This window comes from Octopus bimaculoides, chromosome 9, assembly GCF_046866305.1.
Source record: "Octopus bimaculoides isolate indiv1 chromosome 9, ASM4686630v1, whole genome shotgun sequence".
Lineage (NCBI taxonomy): Eukaryota > Metazoa > Mollusca > Cephalopoda > Octopoda > Octopodidae > Octopus > Octopus bimaculoides.
Genome location: NC_142936.1, coordinates 68,866,689 through 68,879,509, shown reverse-complemented (window position 1 = coordinate 68,879,509; position 12,821 = coordinate 68,866,689). Strand labels below are relative to the sequence as shown.

At 36.5% G+C, this 12,821-nt stretch overlaps 1 protein-coding gene across 8 annotated transcripts in view; it reads left to right on the top strand.

Moving 5' to 3' along the window:
• Nucleotides 1-12,821, top strand: part of LOC106871747 (uncharacterized) — a 77,355-nt gene that overhangs the window by 48,958 nt on the left and 15,576 nt on the right. For 3 of the 8 annotated variants that reach the window (XM_089357672.1, XM_089357671.1, XM_089357667.1), the window contains exon 3: nt 12,030-12,108. The exons of the other annotated variants lie outside the window; for them this stretch is intronic. The gene's annotated coding sequence lies outside the window, so the exon portion shown is untranslated. The remainder of the gene's footprint in view (nt 1-12,029; nt 12,109-12,821) is intronic. 8 annotated transcript variants of the gene reach the window in all.

Here is a 12,821-nt window from a genome sequence, read left to right as displayed (position 1 = left end):
CCAATTAAAAGTTTGTTGGTAAAACATGTATTGAAAGCTCACAAATGAAAATATACAGCTGAAACGAGAACTAATTCTATGTATAATATCCATGTACTGTCATAAAAAGAATTCGAGAAGGCAAAGAAGATTTACAACTACAAGTATGCTCCGTTGGATGTGTAATGTCAATGTGAATACCCATCAGAGTGTAAGTATCTTGAGAGAAAAGCTGAACATTAGAAGCATCAGTTGTGGCGTGCAAGAGAGACGATTGCGCTGGTATGGACATGTGGTGAGAATGGAGGAGGATAGCTGCGTGAAAAAGTGCCACACCCTAACAGTTGAGGGAACCCGTGGAAGAGGTAGGCCCAGGAAGACCTGGGCTGAGGTGGTGAGGCAAGACCTTCGTACATTGGGCCTCATCGAGGCGATGACTACTGACCGAGACCTTTGGAAATGGGCTGTGCGTGAGAAGACCCGGCAAGCCAAGTAAGATCGTTGCCAGTGCCCCTGGACTGGTTCTTGTGCGGGTGGCACATGAGATGCACCATTTTGAGCGTGGCCGTTGCCAGTACCGCCTGACTGGCTCCTGTAGGATTTTCGAGCGAGATCGTTGCCAGTGCCCCTGGACTGGCTTGTGCGGGTGGCACATAAAAGACACCATTTCGAGCGTGGCCGTTTTCGTGCGGGTGACACGTAAAAGCACCCACTACACTCTCTGAGTGGTTGGCGTTAGGAAGGGCATCCAGCTGTAGAAACTCTGCCAAATCAGACTGGAGCCTGGTGTTGCCATCCGGTTTCACCAGTCCTCAGTCAAATCGTCCAACCCATGCTAGCATGGAAAGCGGACGTTAAACGATGATGATGATGATGATGAAGTATGAAAACAAGATGTTTGTTTAGGCTGGCTGGCTGATATTTTTTCCAATTATCCATACAATATATATATGATTTCAGCTAAGTATCTAAAACAGGTTTTTGCCTATTCATAACATGTTTACATAAAGACAAGTAACTTAACAGAAACATATAGTGCCAGCTGAAAATTAAAAAGAGGAAAAGAAAGAAGTTAAAAGGTATAGCTACACACTTTCAACAGTACAATGAATTGCCTGAGGTTATTGTAAAGAGGAAATGTTGCTGTGTACCATAAAAATCCATGTATATATCACATGCTACCCAGTTTCCATCTATCATATCCACTCACTGGCTGGTTTGTAACTATACAGAAGACACTTACCCTAGGTTCCACACAGTAGAACTGAGCCCAAAACCATGTTTGCAAAGTGAAACTCCTTTACCCAACAGCCATGCCTGCATCTATATTTTGTAAAAAAATATACAAGAGGGTACCTAAAAGAAACTGGAATTTTGCAATATTATTTTATTCACTTAGTTTTACTTGTTCACACTTTTTATCACCATTTGATGCAATGCATCAGTCCAAATGCATTTTCCACTATTTGAAGTAGTCCTGGAATTCTTGCAAAGTGATGCTTTTAACACCTCTATCGTTTTTTGTTTTTTTCTTCACCTCTTCCACATCTGCAAAATGTTTTCCTTTAAGGACTTTTTTCATTTGGAGGAACAGAAAAAAGTTAAAGGGAGCAAGATCAGATGAATAGGGAGGGTGTGTAAGTGAAGTCATGCCATTTCTGGCAAAAACTGCCTCACACTCAAGGCAGTGTGCACAGGTGCATTGTTGTGATGAAAACACCACTCTTCACTTTGCCACAGCTTGGAGTGACTTTGTCTCACCACGTCTTGCAAACACTTCAGAACTGCCAAGTAAAATGATTGGTTAGCAGTTTGACCAGGAGGAACAAATTCTGTGCGAACAATTCCTTTTACATCAATGAAACAAATCAGCATCATCTTGACATTGGATTTCACTTGACATGCTTTTCTGGGGTGTGGTGACGTTGAATTCTTCCATCGACTTGATTGCTGCTTCATTTCCAGGTCATAGCCATAGCACCAGCTTTTGTTACCAGTGATGACCTTCAGAAAAAGGTTCAGATCAACTTCTAACAGTTCTTTCAGTTCATGACATGCATTCAGTCATGACTGCTTTTGATCTTCCATGAACAAGCAAGGCACAAATTTCACTACAACTCTTTTCATTTGCAATTCCTCACTCAGAATTCATTGGCAGGAGCTCCAGGACACAGCAATCATATCAACAAATTCATCAATTGTTCGGCAATGGTCCTCCAAGATCAGTTCATGAATTTTTGTGATGTTTTCATGCATTCGGGAGGTGGACGGTTTCCCTGAACAATGTTCGTCTTCAAGTGACAAGTAACCATCTCTAAAGTGTAAAAACCACTCATAAACTTGTGTTTTGCTCATGGCAGCATCCTTGTAAACTGTTTGAAGCATTACAGCTGTTTCAGCCACCGTTTTCCTCAGCAGTAAACAGAATTTCACAGAAGCATGATGTTCCTTCGTTTCAGCCATTGCAGAAATCGACAGGAAAGAAGCACTGCAAAACAGAGACACACCATGTGACAGTATGACTTCACTTGATGATGCCGGTTGGCAGACTGTTACCTGAGGATTGCACTATATGGCTTCTAATGGTAGAAACCTAAGTAACAATGGGCTTGTCCCACAGAGAACGTTTCCAGTTACTTTTGGGTATCCCCTTGTATATAATAAAGATTGTCTAAAATACTAATAATAATTTATTAGGTTTTTTTTTTAAATAAAAGTTGGAGAAAAACTTTGCAGCTTAATATCTTATGTTAAACATATCCATAATATTAATCTTAATTTTGATGAAAAAACCATACTTAGAGAGTTTATTATTATTGTGATGATGATGATGATTATGGACATCATCATCATCATCATCTTCATCATCAGTTTTTTACATTTGCTTTTAGTTTTAGCATGATTAGAATGGCTTGACAGGATTTAATGGATCAGAGGACCATGTCTTCCTCCAGTGTTTCATTTTGGGAATGGCTTCTACAAATGGATGTTCTTCTGAAGCTGTGATGAGAGTAAATCCAAATAAGTTCTGTGCAGTTAAGTGTAGGCGAAAAAAGCTGATGTTTCAGACTAGTGTCTTTCATCAGAGTGTTGTGTTTGGTACTTGGTTCCAGGAGATCTACATCCAGATATCCAAGACACTGAAGTTTTGCTTTTCCAAGCCTTTACGCCACAAACAGGTACCATATGAGCTGTTAAATCTGTCTACTGCTTTAAAAGAATGGAAGCACTATAGAATTAATTCATTGATAATTTTATAAACTTGCCAGACTGAATTTTGTGCACCCACTTTTTTTCACCCATTTTTTATTTTAGCACCTACTACACTCTCTGAGTGGTTGGCGTTAGGAAGGGCATCCAGCTGTAGAAATTCTGCCAAATTTAGATTGGAGCCTGGTGTTGCCATCCAGTTTCACCAGTCCTCAGTCAAGTCGTCCAACCCATGCTAGCATGGAAAGCGGACGTTAAACGATGATGATGATGATGATGATCTGTATCTACTTTTACTGCAGAAACTTTTAATCCATAAAAGCAAAAGTATTTACAGTTGGATATTTGGCATTTTCTTCAAATGTGACTGACTAAAGTAGAAAATTCCTTGAAATGGTATTCTGCCGGAAAAAAAATGAGAGTAAAATGGGTGCTCCTATTCTTTAACCCTATAGTTTTTAACCTGGCCATATCCAGCCCAAATATTCTGTTTTATGTTCTAACCAGTCAGATCTGGCCTCTCACACCTACCCTACAATGCCATTCTAAAAATAAACAATCACATTGTAGAGCACTACCTGCAAAATTGTAAAGGACAACTGTGATTGCATATTCACTGAACGGTATCTATTCACTGCAAACTTGATATTTAACTGTGCAGCAAAAAAATTCCCATGATGCTTTGAGGTTCAATCTTCATTCTGGGATAGTCCTTTCTCTCACTGCTAGCAATGTTTATGCTTCAATAAATTACAACCTAACTAAAGGCAACAAGCTGGCAGAATCATTAGCATGCCAGCCAAAATGCTGGGCTGCATTTCTTCTGTCTTTACTGTTTAAGTTTAGATTCCACCAAGGTCAACTTTTTCTTTAAGGCAATGAGTTGGCAGAATTGTTACCATACTGGAGCAAAATGCTGAGCAGCATTTTGTTCATCTTCACATTCTGAGTCCAAATTCCACTGACATCAACTTTACTTTTACCTTTCATCCTTTCAGAGTTGATAAAAATAAGTACCAGTTGAGTACTGGAGTTGAAATAATAAACTTACCCACTAACCGGATGCATAATAGGCATAGGAGTGGCTGTGTGGTAAGTAGCTTGCTTACCAACCACATGGTTCTGGGTTCAGTCCCACTGCGTGGCACCTTGGGCAAGTGTCTTCTACTAGAGCTTCGGGCCGACCAAAGCCTTGTGAGTGGATTTGGTAGACAGAAACTGAAAGAAGCCCGTCGTATATATGTATATATGTGTGTTTGTGTGTCTGTGTTTGTCTCCCCAACATCGCTTGACAACCGATGCTGGTGTGTTTTCGTCCCCGTAACTTAGCGGTTCGGCAAAAGAGACCGATAGAATAAGTACTAGGCTTACAAAGAATAAATCCTGGGGTCGATTTGCTCGACTAAAGGCGGTGCTCCAGCATGGCTGCAGTCAAATGACTGAAACAAGTAAAAGAGTAAAAGAGTAACCAAAAATAGCTGGCCTTGTGCCAAAATTTTAAATCAATAAATTATAATCTAACTAATTATGGCTTATTGTCAACCTAATTATTTATGTAGCTTATTAAAAAGCTATATTTGGTACCCCAGTTTGATTATGACAAGTGGAAACACTGTTGTATTGAAGTTGCCCCAGTTCTAGGCAAAAAGAGCCAAAGTACGGTTCACACATACCAAGGACCAGTTTATGATAAAAACCATTACTACAGATCTAACCAAGTGCTCATATGTGACAGCAGTGCTAGTTGAAGAAACTACAAGAGTACTAGGTATGTTGTGGTTTGGATATTGAGATGTGTTGTGTCGTTTTTGAGTTCATGTTGTTGCTGTATTAATGACAGTGTGAGATAAAACTGGATGCATATATTACAACAAAAGCAAACCTGTTAACATTTAGCAACAGATATTCTTAAGAGAAGGTTAAGCATATGTACATATATAAATGATCAAATTCTCACTGGTAACATGACTAGGATTTAGGGATTGACTTAACTGTATTTGCTCAGCCATTTGTTATCCGGAAAGTGGTGACATAAAGATTCGAGTCTGCTAAACTTTGTTAAAGTTCTTTTCTTTGTTTGGTGAGGGCTAAGATCTGTCTCTCTTGAAAAACACTGCTCAGCTGTGATTTAGGACTCAAACTGCTTAACTAGTGAAAAGGGGCACAAGTCTCAAGAACATTCAAGATGTTCATGATGTAGCTTCAAGCTGATTCGTTGATTTTAGGTTGTCCACATGAAAATGAGATGATTCATTCATGACTGTAAACTCATAATTTCATGTTTGCAGTTTATGTCTATACATACATACACACACACGCGCGCATATATATACATAAATACAGAAATAAATAGACACCCTTATAATCATTAAAATCTGAATCTGAAATTATATATTCAAATTATTTATTAATTATTATAATGTGAATATTTAATATTTAGTAGACATACCCTTTTCATTTTTCAAGGCAAGGACCCTATTAGGCATGTTACTGATCAGATGACAAATATTCTTTTGCGGAATTTCTTGCCAAGTTTCATGCAGTAATCTCAAAAAGAAGGGGCCTGTCAAAGGGCCCTGGTTGATCTTTTATTTAACATGTGTGTGTGTGTGTGTGTGTGTGTGTCTATGTGTGTATAAAGTATCAAACTAATTTATTATTCATATATATATTATTTTCACATTTGGTTTGCACAATTATTGGTGTGAACTCAGTTGTTGAAATAGATTTTATTGTGCCTTGAATAACAACAAAAGAACTTTGACAAACCTAGCTGGTTGAGTGATCAAACAATTTATTGAACAATCAAACAATTTATTGAACAATCAAACAGTTAATTGAATATTAAATGAACTGACTAATAATAATAAAAGAATTGTTACAGAACCAGTCTATTGTTTATTATTAGCATAATGCCCACCACCACCACAATTATATATAGCTTATGATAGACACAAGTTTACATTGTTTGTTCCCTACATATGTTTCATCATTGTGGTTGGTTTGTAACAGCCAATATCGTTCCAAACAACTACAATAGTGAAACGTACAAAGAGAACAAATGATATAAATTTGTGTTTATCATAATTTCTCTTACATTTGCTTTGAATACCATTGTCTGTAACACTACTAATTATAGCCATAACTTAAACACTATACTGAAAGCAGACTGAATGATGACAATCTATGTGGAGCTCTAAACTCAACAGTAGCAGTCATACATCTAACTGAACACACAAGATATACTAGATAGATAGATATACTTGATAGATAGATAGATAGATAGATTGATAGATAGATAGATAGACAGACAGACAGATAGACAGACAGATATAGATATACATGTATGTATGCAGGAATATGAGTGTATATATGCTTATATGTGTATATGCATGCATATATGTATGTACATATCTATGTATTTATTGATGTATGTATGCATATGTGTGTGTGTGTGTGTGTGTGAGTATGTGTGTGGATGTGTGTATGTATGTGTAAGTATGTATGTGAGTGCATATATATCTATACATATATATATATATATATATATATATATATATATGTATATATGTATGTGTGTGTGTGTGTGTGTGTATACACACACAGGGTGATTGAAAAGTAAGTAGGCATTAAAAATTGGTAATAAAATCCATATTCCTTTTACAAATTTATTGAAATAACTGATACATGTTCTTCATTACCTGGGAAAATGAAAGTAAATCTTCATATTTCAACATAAACACCAGCGGCATCAACTGGTTTCCTCAAATGGCCAGGGATGGAATGAACAACCTCATGAAGGACGTCGTCTGGGATATTACTGAGAACCTCCTGAATCCATGTCTCCAAGTCCTGCAGTGTGCGAGGTTTTGTCTTGTATACCCCTTTTGTATAACCCCACTGGTTAAAATCACATAGAGCGAGATATAGACTTCTTGGAGTTCTGGACTTCTGCGGTCACAATCTTCAGATTTTAGCTCCTGCACATAATGGGGTTTCCACGGACATAAATTCAATTCTTTATGCAACACCATACGTATTGTGTGTCTTGTTAGTCCACTTTTATGAGCTGTTTGCCGTATTGATTTTTGTGGGCTGCAATTAAACATTTCCTGCACTGCTGTCACGTTCTCCACTGATCGGGATGTGGTTGGACGACCACTTCTTCTTGAATCGTTCACAGAGCCCATGGTCATCAGCTTTGCGTGACAACCTTTTTTTTTTTTCCCTGGACATAGTGTTGCATGCTTACCTTTCCATGCATCTCTAAAACAAAACAATGGAATTCCACACTTCATAGTGTGCTGCTATCTTAGCTTGCTCTAAAACAGTCAAGCAATTAGCCATCTGGAAAATAAGAAATAAGACAATAAGAAATCCCCATTAGTGTTGTCTGTTTAAAACATGTTTTCATCATGACTTCAGATACTAAAAATTCTATAAGCAATTTCTAATGTCTAGTTACTTTCCATCCACCCTGTGTATATATATATATATACATACACACACATGTACACACACACTCATATATAGCTTTTTTCTTCCCAGAATAACTAATCTCACAGGTCAAAGGGACCCCCTTCTGGCCCTTGGTTTTCTCTTGGATATTTCATTGATCTTGCTGCCAATTCAGTCCAGCCTCCACTGATCTACAGTTCCTAGACCCCTCCTCTATCGTGTTCATGTTGGACTCTGCCAGGTCAACAGTTTCTCTTACCCCCCCCCCCCCCATTTCCTTCCTGCCAGCACTTTTGGCTGGGTCTCCTGAATATTTATGTAAAATAAATATTTTATATACATGGTGTGTACATACATACATATATATGTATATATATATATATATATATATATATATATATATATATATATATATATATATATATATATATATATATATATATATACATACATGTGTGAGTATGTGTATGTATATAGATCTGTGTCTTTGATGTGATGTGTACATGTGTGTGTGCCTGTGTCTGTGTTTATGTGGATGTGTTTATGTATGTATATCTGTATGTGTGTGTGTGTATGTGCATATGTATGTATATACGTGTATATGTATATGTGTGTGTGCGTGTGCAGTTGTGCATTATATAATAGATATTCACGTGTATGAATGCATGCATACATATATTTGTGTATGTATATATAATGCACACACACACACATATATATATACACATCCATATACATACATATGTCAGTGTTTAAGCATGTATGGACATATGGTGTTTTTGCATACGTATATTTGCATGCATGTACATGCATGTATATGTCCGTGTGCACATTTCTCTGTGTGTGTGTGTGTGTGCATACTTCTGTGTGTGTGTGTGTGGGCATACTTCTGTGTGTGTGTGTGTGGGCATACTTCTGTGTGTGTGGGCATACTTCTGTGTGTGTGTGTGGGGGGGGCATACTTCTGTGTGCGTGTGTGTGTGTGTGTCAGGTGTAAGACAATGAAGTAGTCATAGTTTCTGCCTCACTGAAATAACTTTATCTATTTTTGTTCCTTATGCACCAACCTAAGATATATACACACAAAAAGTAAGTAAATAATAGTGTTGATGTAAAATAAATAAAATAAAGTAACAATTGGGTACATACCTAGATTTATTTTATCAATAATAAGAGCATAGAGGAATATGTTATGGACATACTGAATAATATGAATAGTAGGGGCAGGCTTGTAGGTCTAAATGGTTAATAAATTTGGCCAAAAGGGTGGATTAAGGATGTAGAGCAATGTGTTATGGACATACTGAATAGGTTGAAGGGTAGTGTTTAACTTGTAAACCGTCCAACCCATGCCAGCATGGAAAACAGACGTTGAACAGTGATGATGATGATAATGATGTATGTATGGATGTATGTATGTATGTGTGTGTATGTATGCATGTGTGTATATGTGTGTGTATGCATGTATGTATGTGTGTGTGTATGCATGTATGTATGTATGTGTGTGTATGGGAATGAACCTGGAACCATGTGGTTGGTAAGCAAACTACTTACCACACAGCCACTCCTGCATTGTACTTACATACATACATAGGGAAAGCAGATAAGAGCAAAACATGGAGAGAGAGAGAGAGAGAGAAAGAAAGAACAGGAGAAGGGGGAGAGAGAGACAGAAAGAGAGGGAGAGAGAGACAGAAAGAGAGGGAGAGAGAGACAGAAAGAGAGGGAGAGAGAGAGGATTATGTATTTAGGATGAACTGAAAGCTGATGATGATGATGATGATGATGATGATGATGATACAGATATATACATATATATACATACACACATGCATACATACATACATATATATATATATATATATATACATACATATATATATATGTATATATATATACATATATATATATATATATATATATATATATATATATATATATATGTGTGTGTGTGTGTATGTATATATATATGTATGTATGTATGTATGCATGTGTGTATGTATATATATATATACACATATACAAGCATATATGGGTACAAGACATCACCAACGGTGCAAATAACATACACATGAGAGATAGATACAAGATGAGGACAGTAATTACAGGATAAAAATAAGTAAATACATAACCAAACAAGGGAAAAATGAGTGTAATACTTAAATAACAAGAAAACAATGGAAAACAGGACAAATTAACACAGAAAAAGGATCCTTCATCAGTTGTCAGCTGTCTATCTACTCCTCATTTCAAGCATTCAAGTGACAATATGAGTCTTCAAAGACAGTAGCTCCCATAAATTCTAAAATAAAATTTTGGGTTTATAGAGGGTCAAAGTTGGGAACAAAAAAATAACAGAGGAGACATAATACAAGGAAACCGAATGAAAACAGACATGGAGGGTCATTAGACCGGAATGAAAGAAGAATAGTAAATGCTGAGAGAGATTTTTTTTTGAATAGAGAAAAGATAGAAGAGAGAGAGAAAAAAAACGTCCAGTCATTTAGACGTCCAACCAGGAAAAGAAAGATGATCACGTGAGAAAAAGAAGGATGGACGATGGTCACATGTGAGCAACGAGAGAGAGAGAAAGGGAAAGAGGAGAGAGAGAGAGAGACAGACAGATAGAAAATAGTGAAGGAGGGGGAGAAAAGAAATTAGAGAAGCAGAGAGGAAGAAGGAAGCAAAGACGAGAGGAAGAAAGCAGTACATGGTAGAGAGTCGCACAAAAAATGCGTGAAGATAAACTTACTTGGGAATAGCTGCGTCATGTTCAATTAAATAAATAAATAATAATTATATATATATACATATATACATGCATAAATGGGTACAGGACGTCACCAACAGTGCAAATAACATATGCATGGGAGATAGATAGAAGATGTGGACTATAGATAGAAGACAGTAACAGGGTAGGTGGAAAGTAACAGGACAAAAACGAGTGAAATACTTAGACAAACAAAGAAAAATGAGTGAAATATGTAAACAACGAGAAAAAAATGGAAAACAGTACAAGTTTTTGTGTTAACTTGTCCTGTTTTCCATTTTTTCATGTTGTTTACGTATTTCACTCATTTTGCCCTCGTTTGTTTACATATATGTTGTTTACATATATATATATATATATATATATATATATATATATATAACAGGGTGAAAGAGGTATTTGAAGATTTGAGGTTATATGTGGTAATCTAATAAACAAACTCTAATTTAACAAGAACCAAATGTATTTTAATAAAAAATTTATGCATATCCTAAAGGCGGTGCTCTAGCATGGCCGCAGTCAAATGACTGAAACAAGTAAAAGAGTAAAAGTGTAATATGTTCTCAGTAAGCTTTCTAAGATTATTGTCTGAAATTACCTCCAGCTTTGAAGACTGCTTCAACGGAAGACCAGATTTATTGACATGTCTGCACTAAATGGCTCTTATTAATTTTGAACATGACATGAACAATGGCAGCCTTCAGTGAAGGTATAGTATTATGAGAGTTTTAATTAGTCGCCCTTTCAACAATGCTCCAGACTTAGCAGTCCATGAGATTTAAATCTGATGAGTTTAGTGTTACATGAATGCAAAGAGTTCCTGATAGCCATTCTTAGGCTACATAGACTGGTTTGGCTATCTCTCTTGTTGATTTTGATGTACCAGGGCCGGGGAGCTTAGTATAATTGTTATTACTTGTGTTTGTGTCTCTGAGGTAACTTTAATCCAGCTAAAGATTTGCAAGATTGTCCACATTGAGGACAGGACACAGAACCATTACAATGATCTGCCGGAATTGCATTTCTTTTACTTTTACCTTACTTCTCTTTTCTTCAAGATTAATCAATTGTTGACTTTCGAAGTTTTCAATTGCTTCAAAAGGGGTTGATCCCATTTGCATAGCTCTTAGCCAAGCTCTTCAAAGGAAGCAAAAGAAACATCTGCAAATTTGAGGTTTTCCTTTAGTTTGTCTTTAAAGTGGAGCCAGGGCCTTCCAACATTTCTTTTATCCTCATCAAGCCAGCCGTACAAGAGTCAATTGGGATCCTATCTATGCACTTGCTTACAACATGTCTCTCCCAAGGCAGCTTCGTGCCAGTTGAGAGGTGTTAAACAAATTAAAGGTTTTTGTTTCTTTTATTGATGTATATGTTTTTTTTTTTAATTATAAGTCTTTGAGTGAGCTTGTATATCTGAATGTGTCTGTTGAGGTTAGGGATTTTTTTTTTTTAACTTTATGTATTGAAAATTTGGTTTCCTATGCTTGTTTATGCATGTGTATGTGGTTGAATGGTTTGGGCTAATGTATTTGTAATTTTATTTTAGTCTTTTTGAAGAGTTCTTTATAGAATAATGGAGTTTGGCATTCTTTTATTCTTTCACTTGTTTCAGTCATTTGACTGCGTCCATGCTGGAGCACTGCCTGAAAGGGTTTTTTAGTCAAAGAAATCGACCACAGGACTTATTCTTTGTAAGCATAGTCCTTATTTTATCAATCTCTTTTGCTGAAATTCTAAGTTACAGGGACATAAACACACCAACATTAGTTGTCAAGCGATGGTGGTGGGGACAAACATAGACACAAAGACACACACACACATAAATATATAGATATATAAATTCAGTTGAATTAGGTACTTAAACTGAAGCACCAAGTCAGTCCAGTATTATCCGCACAGCTTGAAGTAAGGTGAATAAAATCAAAATAAGCAACAGGATATCAAGAAGTGATGCAATACGACTGTTTCAAGTGGCTCCATTCAATTGAACAATGCAATCATTACATCAATTTAAATGCAGTGCCATCTTCAGCTGCACAAATAAATAACTAAATGGAATTTTAACAAGTAGGACACATTATGGAATGGCACAGCATAGTGATTTTTTTTTTCAAAGTTGTTGATATTCTCCAGCTTATGTTGCTGACTAGATTTCTGATTATCAATGGGAGTTTGAGTTTATTTTTATATTTAAAAGCGCCTGGTTTGGCTATCTGTAAAGGTATTATTTCCCCTGTGTTCAAATTGAATGTTACATAAAAGTAGTTTACTGCAGATTGGTTGGTTTGTATGGTTATTCTAGGTTGAAATCTGTGTGTATGCATAGGGGTGTGTGTGTGTGTTACATAATATGGATTAATTATATTAGTGTGGGATCAGACAGGATGCAGACACAAATATACAA